Source organism: Rhagoletis pomonella, unplaced genomic scaffold (assembly GCF_013731165.1).
Source record: "Rhagoletis pomonella isolate Grant_MI unplaced genomic scaffold, Rhpom_1.0 Rhpom_scaffold_00014, whole genome shotgun sequence".
In the NCBI taxonomy this organism is placed as follows: Eukaryota; Metazoa; Arthropoda; class Insecta; order Diptera; family Tephritidae; genus Rhagoletis; species Rhagoletis pomonella.
The window spans coordinates 15,972,978-15,989,099 of NW_023458568.1; the positions used below are offsets into that span (position 1 = coordinate 15,972,978).

Here is a 16,122-nt window from a genome sequence, read left to right on the forward strand (position 1 = left end):
AAATTCTAATATATCAACGGTTATTTGCACAATTGGCAGGGATGCAAAAGCAGTTCTTTTAGTTGCAGTTGTATTTCTTATGCAACTTTTTTAACTCATTATGAAATTAATGAAGCAAAAAAGAAAAAAAAATAGTCACACCTGATTCCTCACAAAAAAACCATCACCGAATTCCCCACGTTAACTGAAATTCCTCACAAAAAAACGGTCCATTCCCCGATTCCCCACGCAAACTCAAACTCCCTGCAAAGCGGGGAATCGCCCCACGACTATGTCCATGTCGTTGTAAAGCTCATACAGCTCATCGTCTGCAGTACTCGTTGTCGCCAACGCGTAAAGGCCAGTAAATCTTCCGCAAAATCTTACCCTCGAATACTCCAAGAGCCGTCTCATCGGATTAATTAATTAATCCCAACGGCTTTTTACCCTCCATTCCCGCCCAACCGACACGAGGGGCGCAGTCCGGATGACGTACGGAACCTTTTTTTTTTTTTTAGTTTTTTCGTGCCGAGTAGTGGAAACATGAGTTTGTTAAGTGTCGAGATCTAAAACTATTCAGCTACAGAATCAAATTCATCAGCTGATTGGATATGCTAAAGATAGTATTTCAATTATTGAGAGTGGAAATAATAGTTTTCTTTATAGTAAAAATCGAGTCCGATACGTCAAACGTGCTGGAATGACAGTTAAAATCTTGACATAAACCACGGAATGATTCGTTTAGTTCAAAATTAGTTTTGCATGGCTTTAAAAATAGAGGTCGAAAGTGTCTTGACATTCGAGAAGGAACATTAAAATTTACCTCAGCCAGGAGGGCCGGGCTATTAATCAAGCCTGTCATTAATTTTACGATAAATATTATACCCAGCATTTCTCTACGACTTGCGAGTGTAGGCAAATTTATGAGCTTTAGACGACTTGTGTAAGGGGGGAGATTGTAATCTGAATCCCAGTTAAAATTACGCAATGCAAAAAGCAAGAATTGTTTTTGAATTGATTCAATCCTTTCTGAATGAACTTGGTAGCGGGGATTCCAAACAATAGATCCGTATTCTAGTATAGGTCTAACTAAACTGGTAAAAAGAGCTTTTGTAACATAAGGATCTTTGAACTCTTTTGACCATCGCCTTACAAATGCAAAAACGCCTTTGGCTTTATTGACTGTAACATTAATATGATGGTTGAAATTCAGTTTGGAATCCATTGTGATGCCAAGATCGACAAAATTGGATACCTGCTCCAGAATATAATTTGATATTGAATAAACAGCTGGTTGAACAGCCCTCCGAGAGAAACACATAACTTTACATTTTTGAAGGTTTAGTGGCATATAGTTTGTATTACACCAACTAACCACGTTGTTCAGATCCGCTTGTAACAAAGACCTTTCTTCGATAGAGGACAATGTTTTAAAAAGTTTCACATCATCGGCATACATTAAAATTTTTGAATGTTTTATTATAGAAGAAATATCATTAATGAATATCAGGAACAGAATCGGACCAAGGTGGCTTCCCTGAGGAACTCCTGAAGAAACTTTAATGATGTTGGAAGAACAATTATTAACAATAACTCTTTGTGTTCTATCAGAGAGGTAAGATGAGATCCATTGAAGAAGACTGGGCTGAAAGCCGATTAGGTCGAGTTTACGGATGAGTAACGAGGGACATACTTTGTCAAAAGCTTTACTGAAATCGGTGTAAATTACGTCGGTATGAGCGTATTCTCTAAAACCGTTTGAGACATGAGTTGTAAACTCCAATAAATTAGTCATAGTAGATTTTCCTTTAGAAAACCCGTGTTGAGATTGTGTAATTGAAGAAGATATAGAATATGTCAGCTGGTTAACAATAATTGCTTCGAATAATTTGGGGATAGCGGAGAGTTTCGCTATGCCTCGAAAGTTTTCTATAGACGACCTGCTGCCGTTTTTGTGAAGTGGTATTATGAAAGACTCCTTCCAGGCTGACGGAAAAACGCCATGTTTAAGTGACAAATTGAATAGAGTTGTTAAAGGCTCGCAGATGTTCTCAGCGCAGTTTTTAAGAAAACAGGTCGGAATATGATCAGGTCCAGGCCTAAATGACGCTTTTAAGGTTTTTAAAGAGTGTAAAACTTCATCGGAAGATATTACTGGAATATAAGCAGAGTTGATTGGACAAAGCTCGTACGGATAGTCTCCACTTATAGGGAAGTCTACAGAATAATTGGACCTAAAGAACCGAGCAAACATGTTGGCAATGAGTTGGCTGTCGCTAGATACAGTGTTGCGATAATGCATAGCGGACGGAAAACCATGTGCCTTACGCTTTGAATTTACGAAACCATAAAATGATTTACGATTGTTAATTAAATTCTTCTTAATTTTACATAAATATGAATTATAACATTTCTTATTTAATGCAAAGTAGCTATGCCGCAAAACTGAGTACCTTAGGTAATCACTGTGTAAGCCCGTTCTTTTATACAGTTTAAAAGAGTGCGACTTTTTATTTTTCAATTTTTTAAGCTCTTTAGTGAACCATAATTGTATTGGTTCTTCATGAACAATATTACGTATTGGCACATACTTTCGAAACAAATTGAAAACAGTATCATTAAAGTGCTCAACGCTACGCTCCACGTCATCTCTATATATTGGCCAAGATAACTTTGAAAGTTCTTTGTTAATTTTCCTGAAATTTGCTTTCGCAAAAACATATCTAGTACTTGAACTTGACTTATTATTATGTATTTCATTTATGATTTCGTAGCTTAACTCAAGAGCAGGATGGTATGCATCTTCCGGCAAAACTAGGGGATCACACCGATTAATAGAGGCCTTCGGAACATCATCAACGTAAACGAGATCCAAGACCTTTCCAAACTTATTTGGACATATATTTATTTGTTTGAGGCAAAGTTCAGCCATTTCCTCCAGAAATACATTGTAACTATCTCTAGATGAAACTGGTACAACATCGGTGTCAATGATGTTCCATGAAATATGTGGCAGATTTAAATCGCCCAAAACAATCATACTTAGAATCGGATGCCGTAAGCATTGCATTTACGGTCTCAAGTAAAGAAACTAGCTGCATATATACCGATACGGCAGAATTAGGAGGGATGTAGCAAAGAGCTAAATAAATATAAGTCTTTCCAGCCTGTACACGTATACATTTAAATACATTTAAATTCGGTATATTCAATGACAGGAAGACTAACTTCCTCGGATGGTATCGATGAATGCACCGCAAAAAGAACACCACCGCCGATTCTGCCCACGCGGTCACTCCTGTATATTTGATATTCATTTGGAAGAATTTCGGAATTAAAAATATGAGGTTTGAGCCATGTTTCGGTCAAGGAAATAATATTATAATTGCAGTCAAAACCTTTTAAATATAAGTCAGTTAATTTGGTATTCAAACCTCTAACGTTTTGATAGTAAATACTTAAATTAGACTTGCGAGTTAGTTTTTTGAATCCGAATTAAGATTAGAAATTTTAGCTACGTTATTATTACTTTTATTAGGTTTATACTCAAACTCGCGAACAAACGCCCCGGTCGGCCAAAATGAACTATTTAGTAGTGAATCAAAATCTTCGGAAGCTACATCAATTTTAAAAGATGAAATATCGCGATCGTATTTAAAATTAAATTTACGAATAAATTCATCTTTAGTTCTAATTTTAGTCGATATGTATGACTTTATATCATCCGAAGAAGTATCTTTAGCAAATCTAGAGACAAAGATTGATCTTCTCGGAGGAATTACAACCAACTTTTTGGTAATGATGTCTGATGTGCGGGGCTCCGAATTATTCGGAGGAACTAAGTTAGACAGTGGAGTTTGAGATGTTGATGGCAACACTGTTAAATCAACGGTTTGACTATTTTTAGAAGTAGACCTAGTGGATATGGCTTTAGAAATCGGAGGCTCCAATGCCTGAGGGCATGGAGAAGATAAATTAATAAGTTCTAAGGACTGGGATGGAGGATTTTTTTTACTAGAATCCGTGGCTGTCTTTTTAGGTGGACTAATAACATGCCCACCTTTATTTTCTCGGCTATCCTCAGAGTGTGGAGGGTCGTCGAGACAAGTGAAAGACCTAAACATTTTTTCGTAATGCTTAAATTTCTCAACAAGCGCCGACAGATCCTTCCCGATCTCAGAAAAACCATTTGTGGACTGCCTGAAGAATTTAAATAAATCAACTTCGGTTGATCTGCATTTTTGACAAGACCAACGAAGACCCTTACCCTCGTTAATAGCGTCTAAAACTCTACCGCTCAAACCAGCACATTTTATATGGGCAATCCCATCGCAGAGCCAGTATGACACATAGGAGTCGCTTTTAACGTGGCAATAGGTGTAAATACACGACATGTTTAAAATTATATTAATTTTTAGGTTTTAGAAGCAAAAAAGCAAAAACGGTTTTGAAAACGATGTATTAATCAGTGAACCAATCAGCTGGTAAATATCAGTTAGCGAACAGTTTTAGATGCACTGTATATTTGACACCTAATAAACACAACGCAAACAGCTGTGACAAAGATGAAACAGCAGAAATGACAAAAAGACAAAAAGGGCAAAATCAATGTGCACAAACAAAAACAATTGTACAACAACAATATATTATATGAAACAAAATACTCGGCACATGCAATTAAGAATATCAAGTTAAATTAATCAAATTTACGGGAAATTTTGATGTTTTACTTATCTTTAAATTGTGCACCAGAAGTTTATTAACACTTTTTTAAATTTTTTACTTTAATAAGCGTAAACAGCTTTATCAAACACAAAATTTAAACAGATCACAGAAAAACACAGCTTCACAGCTTGACGTTTGCGTAATGTTGTCATTGTCCATGTTTCTGCGCCATACACCAGCACGGGCATGATTAGTGGCGTACAGAGTGTGGTTTCGTACGTCGAGGGAGGACTTTACTCCTAAATTGCCTACTCAGTCCAAAGTAGCACTTGTTGGCAAGAGTGATTGTGCGTTGGATGTCAATGCTGACATTATTATCGGTGTTAATACTGGTTCCCAAGTAAACGAAATTCTCTACTTTCTCGAAATTATAACTGTCAACAGTGACGTGGGTGCCAAGGCGCGAATGTGCTGAATGTTTGTTTGATGACAGGAGATGCATCGTCTTGTCCTCGTTTACCACCAGACCACTTCGCGGTTTTTGTTACCGCTCTTGTACGCTCTTGTAGTAAATTGTTCCTGAGCGGTTCAGTTCTGCAGCTCTTATTATCTTCTTCAACTTCAGATTAAAGAAATCACATGAAAGCGAGTAGCCCTGTCTGAAACCCCGTTTTGTGGCGAACGGCTCGGAGAGGTCGTTCCCAATTCTGACGGAGCTGATGGTATTTCTCAACGTCATTTTACACAACGCGGGGATGCCAAATCGGGACATAGCGCGTATAGCCAACTCCTTTTAGTGCTGTCGAAAGCGGCTTTAAAGTCGACAGCGGGTCTTTTCCAAGAATTAGCGTATTGTGAATACTTGGTCTATGGTGGATTTGACAGGCCTAAAGCTCGATAGGACCTCGTACCCTATGCTTAGAAGACTGATCCCGCGGTAGTTGGCGCTAATGGCGGGGTCGCCTTTCTTGTGGGCAGAGTAGGGATGGCAAAAAAACATCGATGCATCGAAAATATCGATGTTTTGCTTCGATGCTTCGAAAATTTTCCATTCGATGTATAAATAGTAGGGCTGTGCGATTAATTGATTACTCAAAATTTTAATTAATCATAAAGTAAATAACTCAATTATTCGATTAATTGGAAATTATGATTACTCAAAAGTTCAGTTACTCGAGTAATCAAGATTTTTGATTAACCAAAAACAAAAGTATTTGAGTAATTTGCTTTATGATTAATCAAAATTTCGAGTAAAATGAGTAATCAACATTTCAACTCTTTACATATGTATAAAGTAGTTAAAGTTCCTTGATACTTTGAAAACAACGTTTCTGTTTTAAAAAATTTAAACGAAAAATTTTTTCATACACAGAATGTAAAAAAGAAAATAAGCATTTTCCAAAGTAAACTCTTTTAACGAGCAAAATAATTTTTTTGAGTAATCATATTTCAAGTAACTCGATTAATCATCGTTTTGAGTAATCAAAATCTTGATTACTCCAGTAATTGACTAACCGAATAATTGATTACCCAACTTGCTCGAGTAATCGAATAATCGCACAGCCCTAATAAATAGTCGATGTATCGAGGCATCGATGTTTTCTGTAAACTGACATCTCCAGTACATCAAATGGCCAAACATCGCTTTTTCTGAAGTTCATAGAGAGGAAGATGCAGTTTTATAGTTCATAAAATGTTAGTATAATAAAGTGCAAGTTTCAGCTGCTTTAATGTTTAATATTTTTTCTTGGGTTGACTTGGTTATACGAAAAATTGTATGAGCTATAAAACTACACATCGAAAAAGGTTCTTAATGTTTTATTTCCATAGTTGAGAAAAACTCTATGCGTATCGATGCATCGATGTACGCCCTCCAATGCATCGACAAATATCGATGCATCGATTCGAGAAAAAACATCGATGAATTTTTGCCACTGACATCCCTTGGGCAGAGCACACTTAAATTACAGTCGTCGGGCATATTCATCTGACCATATTCGGCATAAGAGTTGATGCATGTACCTTATCAACTCCTCGCCACCGTACTCGAATAGCTCTGCTGGCGGGCTGTCAGCTCTTGCAGCTTTGTTGTTTTTCAGCTGCCTTATTGCTATTCGTACCTCGTCATAGTCAGGCGGTGGAACATCGACACCGTCATCATCGACTGGGTGCTCGGGTTCTTCTTCTCCACAACTTTCCGTGCTGCTACCATGAAAAAGTGTTCCCTCCATAATCTAAGTACGTTTTGAACATCGGTAACTAGGTCGCCATTGTTGTTCTTACAAGAGTACGCCCTCGTCTTGAAACCTTCCGTAAATCGCCTAACTCTCTGGTAAAATTTTCGGGCATTCTTCTTGTCGGCCATCATTTTAAGCTTTTCGCTCTCACGTATTTCGGCCTATCTCTTCTTATTGCGGCAAATACGTCTCGTTTCTCTCTTCAGATCCCTATAGCGGTCCCACATAGCGCGCGTTGCGCCGGTCTCAGCGTGGCCCTGTAGGCGGCATATTTTTTTTCTGCAGCTTCCTGACACTCCTCATCGTATCAGTTGTTCTTTCGGGCTCGCTTACATCCGACTATTTCTTCGGCGGCGGTACTTAATGAGCGGGAGATGTGGTTCCACTGCTCGCATATGTCGGTTTGTTGAAGAGTGAAGAATGCAGTGGCTGTCTGTTGTGATTGCAGATTTTCGACTTTAAGCTTTCCTTGCATATTTGGCCGCACATTTTTTGCTGCACAGAGGCGGGTGCGTATCTTGGCTGCAACAAAATAGTGGTCCGAGTAGATGTTTGGGCCTCGGAGTGTACGTACGTCTAAAACACTGGAAGCATGCCTTCCGTCTATCACAACATGATCGATTTGGTTTCTCGTTTTTCGATCCGGAGACAGCCTTGACAGACTTGATGAATCTTTTTATGCTTGAACCTTGTACTGTATACTGCCATGTTTCCGGCCACGGCGAAGTCGTTGTCGGACGTTTCGTCGTGGATGCTGAATTTTCCGACGGTGGTTCCAAAGATCCCTTCCTTGCCCACCCTGGCATTGATCAGACGAAAGAAAAACTTTGACATATTTAGCAAGAAGTAAGTGAAGAATAAAAGAATCCTGAAACTATAAAGTTAATTTAAGAGTCTAGTAATATGAGGGGGAATGCATGTAATCAAAACAAATGACTCATTGGCGATGTATGTATGTATTTACATATTGTCATAAAATAACAAATACGATGTCGCAACCTTTTCGTTGGACATAAATAATTTAATATTTAAAATAAATAAATTTTGCATAATTTAATTAAATTCGACTTTACATACAGTAAGCGACCCTCTTTAAAATATTTGGAAGCTACAACCTACTTAAACCTCCTTCGTCTGACTTCCATATATGTACATATATGGCGATACATATTCCTAATTCCTTGATTCCTATATTTTCTAAAAAGGTGGCATCCCTCCTGCAACCTTTTAAAACCAATTTCGATTGATACCCATATTTTAATAATTCATTTAACTTACTAAATAATTTGAATAAAATTTTTTAACAGTTGGCAACTATTTTCAAAAAAATACACTTTTATTGCAAATCTGCGGGGCAAGGTCACTTTATTTTTTTTGTTTAAATCGAACGAATGGTGCAGATATGTTGGCATTAACAAGAAATAAAAAAATGATTTGATGCATTTGCAAAAAACACATTAGGGGTATTCACGATCCGGTGCATACTGTCTAGCATGGTGCACAGATAGCATAAATAGCATGAGTTTGTTGTTTCATGTGTTCAAACAATAACAAAACTAGCCAATCATGCTATTTATGCTATCTATGCACCATGCTAGACAGTATGCACTGGATCGTGAATACCCCTATTATTTCGCAAAGTGGAAAAAGTAGTACACTTTTATTTTATTTTTAAAAGACCATACTTTTGATTTGTGGAATAAAAAAATATGATTTTAGATGATTTTTAGATTAACTCCTTTAAATTTTAGTAGTAGTTTTATTTTCAACAAAATAAATTTGCATTTAAAATATAGCGAGTCTAAACTACAGAACCCAAATTTTTGTTACAAATTATTTTTTGTAGTTTTTTTAAGCAATTGTAAATGGAAAAATTAACAATTTAACTGAATACCTCTTAAGTTGTATTTTTGACAGTAAAGCCTAAAACTGATGTGGGTCAGACTAAATTATTTGGTTTAAAATGGGTCAACAAAATGTTTGATTTTTTCCCGCTCTGGGAGCACTGTGCTTCGGGCATGCGTTCATCTGATCAATTCTATATAGCCAAATAATAGGAAATCTATTAAGTAATAAAGATGTTGTTTCAACAGCTCAAGTATCACCTTGGTGTAATTTACGAATTTCGGTATAAATCTAATTTATTAATTAATTAATCCCAACGGGTTTTACCCTCCATTCCCGCCCAACTGACTCGAGGGGCGCAGTCCGCATGACGTACGGAACCTTTTTTTTTTTTTTTTTGGTGCCGAGTCGTGGAAACAGGAGTTTGTTAAGTGTCGAGATCTAAAACCATTCAGCTACAGAATCAAATTCATCAGCTGATTGGATATGCTAAAGATAGTATTTCAATTATTGATAATGGAAATGATAGTTTTCTTTATAGCGAAAATCGAGTCCGATATGTCAAACGTGCTGGAATGAGAGTTAAAATCTTGACATAAATAACGGAATGATTCGTTTAGTTCAAAATTATTTTTGCATGACTTCAAAAACAGAAGTGTCAAGTGTCTTGACACTCGAGAGGGAACATTAAAATTTACCTCAGCCAGAAGGGCCGGGCTATTAATCAAGCCTGTCATTAATTTTACGATAAATATTATACCTAGCATTTCTCTACGACTTGCGAGTGTAGGCAAATTTATGAGCTTTAGACGACTAGTGTAAGGGGGGAGATTGTAGTCTGAACCCCAGTTAAAATCACGCAATGCAAAAAAGCAAGAATTTTTTTTGAATTGATTCAATCCTATCTGAATGAACTTGGGAGCGGGGATTCAAAACAATAGATCCGTATTCTAGTACAGGTCTAACTAAAGTGGTAAAAAGAGCATTTGTAACATAAGGCTCTTTGCACTATTTTGACCATCGCTTTACAAATGCAAAAACGCCTTTGGCTTTATTGACTGTAATATTAATATGAAGGTTGAAATTGAGTTTGGAATCCATTGTGATACCAGGATCGACAAAATTGGATACCTGCTCCAGATTATAATTGGAAATTGAATAAACAGCTGGTTGAACTGTCCTTCGAGAGAAACACATAACTTTACATTTTTTAAGGTTAAGTTGCATATAATTTGCATTACACCAACTAACCACGTTGCTTAGATCCGCTTGTAACAAAGACCTTTCTTCAATAGAGGACAATGTTTTAAAAAGTTTCACATCATCGGCATACATTAAAACTTTTGAATATTTTATTATAGAAGAAATATCATTAATGAATATCAGGAACAGAATCGGACCAAGATGGCTTCCCTGAGGAACTCCTGAAGAGACTTTAATGATGTTGGAAGAACAATTTTTAAAAATAACTCTTTGTATTCTATCAGAGAGGTAAGAAGAGATCCATTGAAGAAGACTGGGCTGAAAGCCGATTAGGTCAAGTTTACTTATGAGTAACGAGTGATATTACTTTGTCAAAAGCTTTACTGAAATCGGTGTATATTACGTCGGTATGAGCGTTTTCTCTAAAACCGTTTGAGACATAAGTTGTAAACTCCAATATATTAGTGATAATAGATTTTCCTTTAGAAAACCCGTGTTGAGATTGTGAAATTGAAGAAGATATAGAATATGTCAGCTGATTAACAATAATTGCTTCGAATAATTTGGGGATAGCGGAGAGCTTCGCTATGCCTCGATAGTTTTCTATAGAAGACCTGCTGCCGTTTTTGTGAAGTGGTATTATGAAAGATTCCTTCCAAGCTGACGGAAAAACGCCATGTTTTAGTGACAAATTGAATAGAGTTGTTAAAGGCTCACAGATATTCTTAGCGCAGTTTTTAAGGAAACAGGTCGGAATATGATCAGGTCCAGGCCTAAATGACACTTTTAAGGCTTTTAAATAGTGTAAAACTTCATCGAAAGAAATTACTGGAATAAAAGCTGAGTTAATCGTACTAAGTTAATACGGATAGTCTCCACTCGTAGAGAAGTCTACCGAATAATTGGACCTAAAAAACTGAGCAAACATGTTGGCAATGAGGTGGCTGTCGCTAGACACAGTATTGCGATAGTGCATAGCGGACGGAAATCCATGTACGCTTTGAATTTACGAAACCAAAAAATTATTTAGGATTGTTAATTAAATTCTTTTTAATTTTACATAAATATGACTTATAACATTTCTTATTTAATGGAAAGTAGCTTTGCCGCAAAACCGAATACTTTATGCAATCACTGTGTAAGCCCGTTCTTTTACAGTTTAAAATAATGTAACTTTTTATTTTTCAATTTTTTAAGCTTTTTAGTGAACCATAATTGTGTTGGTTCGTCATGAACAATATTACGTTTTGGTATATACTTTCGAAACAAATTGAAAACAGTATCATTAAAGTGTTCAACGCTACTCTCGACGTCTTCTCTATATATTGGCCAAGATAAATTTGAAAGTTCTTTGTTAATTTTCCTGAAATTAGCACCATCTGGCAAAACTAGGGTATCACACCGATTAATAGAGGACTTTGGAACATCATCAACGTAAACGAGATCCAAGACCTTTCGAAGCTTATTTAGACACATATTTATTTGTTTAAGGGCAAGTTCAGCCATTTCCTCCAGAAATACTATTTTCTAATCTACTCTGTATCGACAGGAGAGGGATCTTTTTTTACTTAGAATTTTAATAAGGTTGCCACGTGTCTCAAAAACTGTAAGATCCGCACAGTTCGTTGGATTACAAAAGATGAGGTGTCAAATGAAAGGGATTGGCGTCGTGAAAAGAACTAACATTTTTTTTTGAAGAGGGTTGCCACCTGTTAGTAAAATTACTATATTCAATAATAATAAGCGTAGGCATCAGTTCTGTACCGTCACTTTCAAACGAAAAGACTTAACCTCTATATGCGCAATAATGTATTAGTTTTTTGAGTAGGGTTGCCACCTATTAAAAAGTTAAAAGATTTTCGCCGTTTGTTGGGTTACAAAATGAGATACCAAATGAAAGTGCATGGCCTTCGCATGTACAAAAACTTTGTTACTTTTTAAGTAGGGTTGCCACCTATTTAAACGTACTATTTTCTATACTTAGTATAAAGGAAAGTTGAGATATTTTGACCACGCCACTGAACGGATTTAGACGAAATTGTTTAAGTATAATCTGTATCGATGGGGATTTTATCTTTAGTACTTTGAGTTCCCATAGGGGATCCACCTGTTTAAAAAATTATTAGGCCCGCACTTTTCGTAGGATTACCAGAAATGAGGTGTAAAATAAAATGGCTCGGCTCTTAGATGTTCAATAATGTATTACTTTTTGAGTAGGGTTGCCACCTATTTACAAATTACTATTTCATTTGAACATGGTATGCATACAAAAAGTGAGATGTGAAGTGAAAAGGCTTGGCCTCCAGATGTTTAATAATCTATTATTTTTTGAGTAGAGTTGCCACCTTTCTAAAAATAATAAGATTTTCAAAGTTCATTGGACTAAAAATGAGGTATCAAGTGAAAGAATATGGTCTCCGGATAAGCTTTTATTTTTTTAATGGGGCTGGCACCTATTTAAAAATTAATACCTAACATATAATACGTGAAGGCGCTCTTTCTTCAAAATAGATTTTTTTTTGGTAGGTGCTGTATTAAAAAAAGCGTAAGGAGCTGATGCTTTTTTTGTTTGCATATGTGAGCATGTATGTACATAGGCTACATTTGATGAGATTTCAGTGAGAGACAGAATTTATAAATCAGCTGTGCCTACTTTGATGTTTATATTTCATTAGGTTCACGTACATATGTACAAGTACTTTAGTATCTACATATGTATGTGTTGTATATACATACATACATATAACTATAATTGTTCCTAAGTGTTCAGTCAAAAATATTTGAAACACAAAATTCAAATAAAATACGCTTACTTCGATGTTTTTGTTTAGTCTCTTCACGTATTTCTTTCCTCTTCTCTCCTTCGCTAATTTGAATATTTGTATGTACATCTATACATAGTATAAAGGAAAGTCGAGATTCTTTGTACGCGGTAATCTCGAAAGCTACTGAACAGATTTTGACGAGATTTTCTCAAATATATTCTGTATCGATAGGAGAGTGACCTCTTTAATTTAGAATTTTAATAGGGTTGCCATCTGTTAAGAAAATTACTATATTCAATTCTAATAAGTGTAGACGTCAGTTCTGCAGCGTAACTGTCAAATGGAAAGACTTAGCCTCTGGATGTGAAATAATGTATTATTTTTTGAGTAGGTTGCCACTTGTTTAAAAACTATAAGATCTTCACCGTCCGTTGGATAAAATACTGAGCTACCAAATGAAAGTGCATGGCCTTCGCATGTACAAAAACTATAAGTTTCTATAATCTATTTAAAATTACCACCTTCTATACGTAGTATAAATGAAAGGCGAGATATTTTAACCACGCTACTGAACGGATTTAGACAAGATTTTTTATGTATATAATAAATGAAGGCCATGATGGCATATGATTTCTTTCTCCAAATACATAAATGTACATACATATGCATACATTCGGCGCGTGGCGAAGCCTCGCGCATCTGTGACCGGCTAGTATACTGATACGGCAGAATTAGGAGGGATGTAACAAAGAGCTAAATAAGCATAACCCTTACCAGCCTGTACATGTATACATTTAAGTTCGGTATATTCAATGACAGGAACACTGACTTCCTCGGATGGTATCGACGAATGCACCGCAAAAAGAACACCTCCACCGATTCTGCCCTCACGGTCGCTCCTGTATATTTGATATTCATTTGGAAGAATTTCGGAATTAAAAATATGAGGTTTGAGCGATGTTTCAGTCAAGGAAATAATATTGTAATTGCAGTCAAAACCTTTTGAATATAAGTCAGTTAATTTGGTAATCAAACCTCTAACGTTTTGATAGTAAATACTTAAATTAGACTTGCGAGCTAGTTTTTTGAAACAGAATTAAGACTAGAGATTTTAGCTACGTTGTTATTACTTTTATTAGGTTAATACTGAAACTCGCAAACAAACGCCCCGGTTGACCAAACTGAATAATTTAGGGCCGTTTTCTGAAGTAACCTTTAACTTTAAAACTCACTATATTTAAAAGTTGGATTAAAAATAAAGCTATGTCCAAAGTTAAGTATTTCTATTATCCGCTTTTGACGTATGTATGTTTCTTGGATGTAAACCAATTTAAAACCGATAATAAAATACTTTACTTTAGACACAATCATTAATTTTGATGTAACCTTTAAATATAAAGTGAGCTTTAAAGTTACAGGTTACTTGAGAAAACGGCCCTTAGTAGTGCATCAAAATCTTCGGCAGCTACATAAATTTTAAAAGACGAAATATCGCGATCATATTTAAAATTAAATTTACGAATAAATACATTTTTAGTTTTAATTTTAGTCGATATGTATGACTTTATATCATCCGAAGAAGTGTTCTTAGCAAATCTAGAGACAAAGATTGATCTTTTCGGAGGAATTACAACCAACTTTTTGGTAATGATGTCTGATATGCGGGATTCCGAGTTATTCGGAAGAACTAAGTTAGACAGTGCAGCTTCAGATGTTGATGGCAACACTGTTAAATCAACGGTATGATTGACGTTAATATTTTTAGATGTACATTTATTTTCTCGGCTATCCTCAGAGTGTGGAGGGTTGTCGAGACATGTGAAAGACTTAAAAATTTTTTCATAATACTTAAATTTCTCAACAAGTACCGACAGATCCTTCCCAATTTCAGAAAACCCATTTCTGGACTGCCTAAAGAATTTAAATAAATAAACTTCGGTTGATCTACATTTTTGACAAGACCAGAGAAGACCCTTTCCCTCATGAATAGCGTCTAACACCCTACCGCTCAAACCAGCACATTTTATATGGGCAATTCCATCACAGAGCCAGCATGACACACAGGAGTCGTTTTTAACGTGGCAATTGGCGTAAATGCACGACATGTTTAAAATGATATTTATGTATATAAGCAAAAAATCCAAAACAGTTCTGAAAGCGATGTATGAGAAAACTGAGAAAAGCAATCAGCTGGCATATAACAACTTGAATGCTATGTAGCGAACCGTTTTAAATACACTTAATAAACACAACGCAAACAGCTGTGACAAGGATGAAACAGCAGAAATGACTAAAGGAGCAAAATCATTATGCACAAACAAAAACAATTTTAGTTTTAGATAAACAAAAGCAATTGACAACAGCAATATATTATATGAAACAAAAGACTCGGCACTTGCAATTAAGAATATTAAGTTAAATTGATAAAATTTACAGGAAAATATGATATTCTACATATCTTCAATTGTGCACCAAACGTTTATTACCACTTTTATTGTAATATTTACTTTATTAAAGTCAACAACTTTATAAAATATGAATTTTTATGAGAGCACAAAAAAGCACAGCTACACAGCTTTGCAAACCACAAACCAAAATTCACAAATTTACACCAAGTTATACACCAGGGTGCTACTTGAGAGTTTTATTGAGCTGCTATTTCGGAGATCACCACACCTCCTCCTGAGGCTTTTTCATCGAGTTCACTGGGATTCGTACTAGTGACTCCGGCTTATAGAGCCAGTGGTCTACCCACTGAGCAAAGTTCACCATGTAAACCGTTGTTAAGACTTTCACTTTTTTATTTGTCAATCCAACTACAATACAGGACCTCTATTTTGTTGCTATTTAGACTTCACCATGAGCTTGTTGTTTTCTGCACTGTTTTTTTTTTTAATTAAAAAACGGCGTCAAGATGAATAAAGTTGTTGAATATGATAACTGTAATATAAATAAGCGTTAAAAATTACGATTTTTCTTACATAATTTAGGCTTCGCTAGGCATCGCTAGGCATCATCGGATCTGGCTGGAAAAATACGTTATTTAATGTTTTAAGAACCGAAAATTTATGGATTAATAAAAATGTATGGTCAATCTGACCAATCCTGCGTACATATTTTTAGTACTATTTACCCCTAACCATATGACCAGGGAACGGATTTTTAGGACCTAAAAACCTATAAAAAAGGCAAAATAAAATAACCAAATAGGCTAGAAAATGCAAAATAAAAAAACGAAATAGGCAGTAAAAGGCACTAGAAAAGAAGGCACTAAAAAAAGAGAAAAACCGAAAAGTAATCAAAAATACATTTGTTTTAGAAATGTCTATTTTACAAGTAAAAAGAGAAAAACTATGAACTTGTTTCATTGTATGAAACACTTGTACTTTGAATGGTTGACTATTTTTACCGACTTCCAAAAAAGGAGG

The 16,122-nt window shown here is 35.7% G+C and overlaps 1 protein-coding gene across 1 annotated transcript in view; it reads left to right on the forward strand.

The window, feature by feature from the left end:
* The window catches only part of LOC118749276 (protein furry-like), a 1,083,341-nt gene that overhangs the window by 187,788 nt on the left and 879,431 nt on the right, over positions 1-16,122 (forward strand). The window lies entirely within an intron of this gene.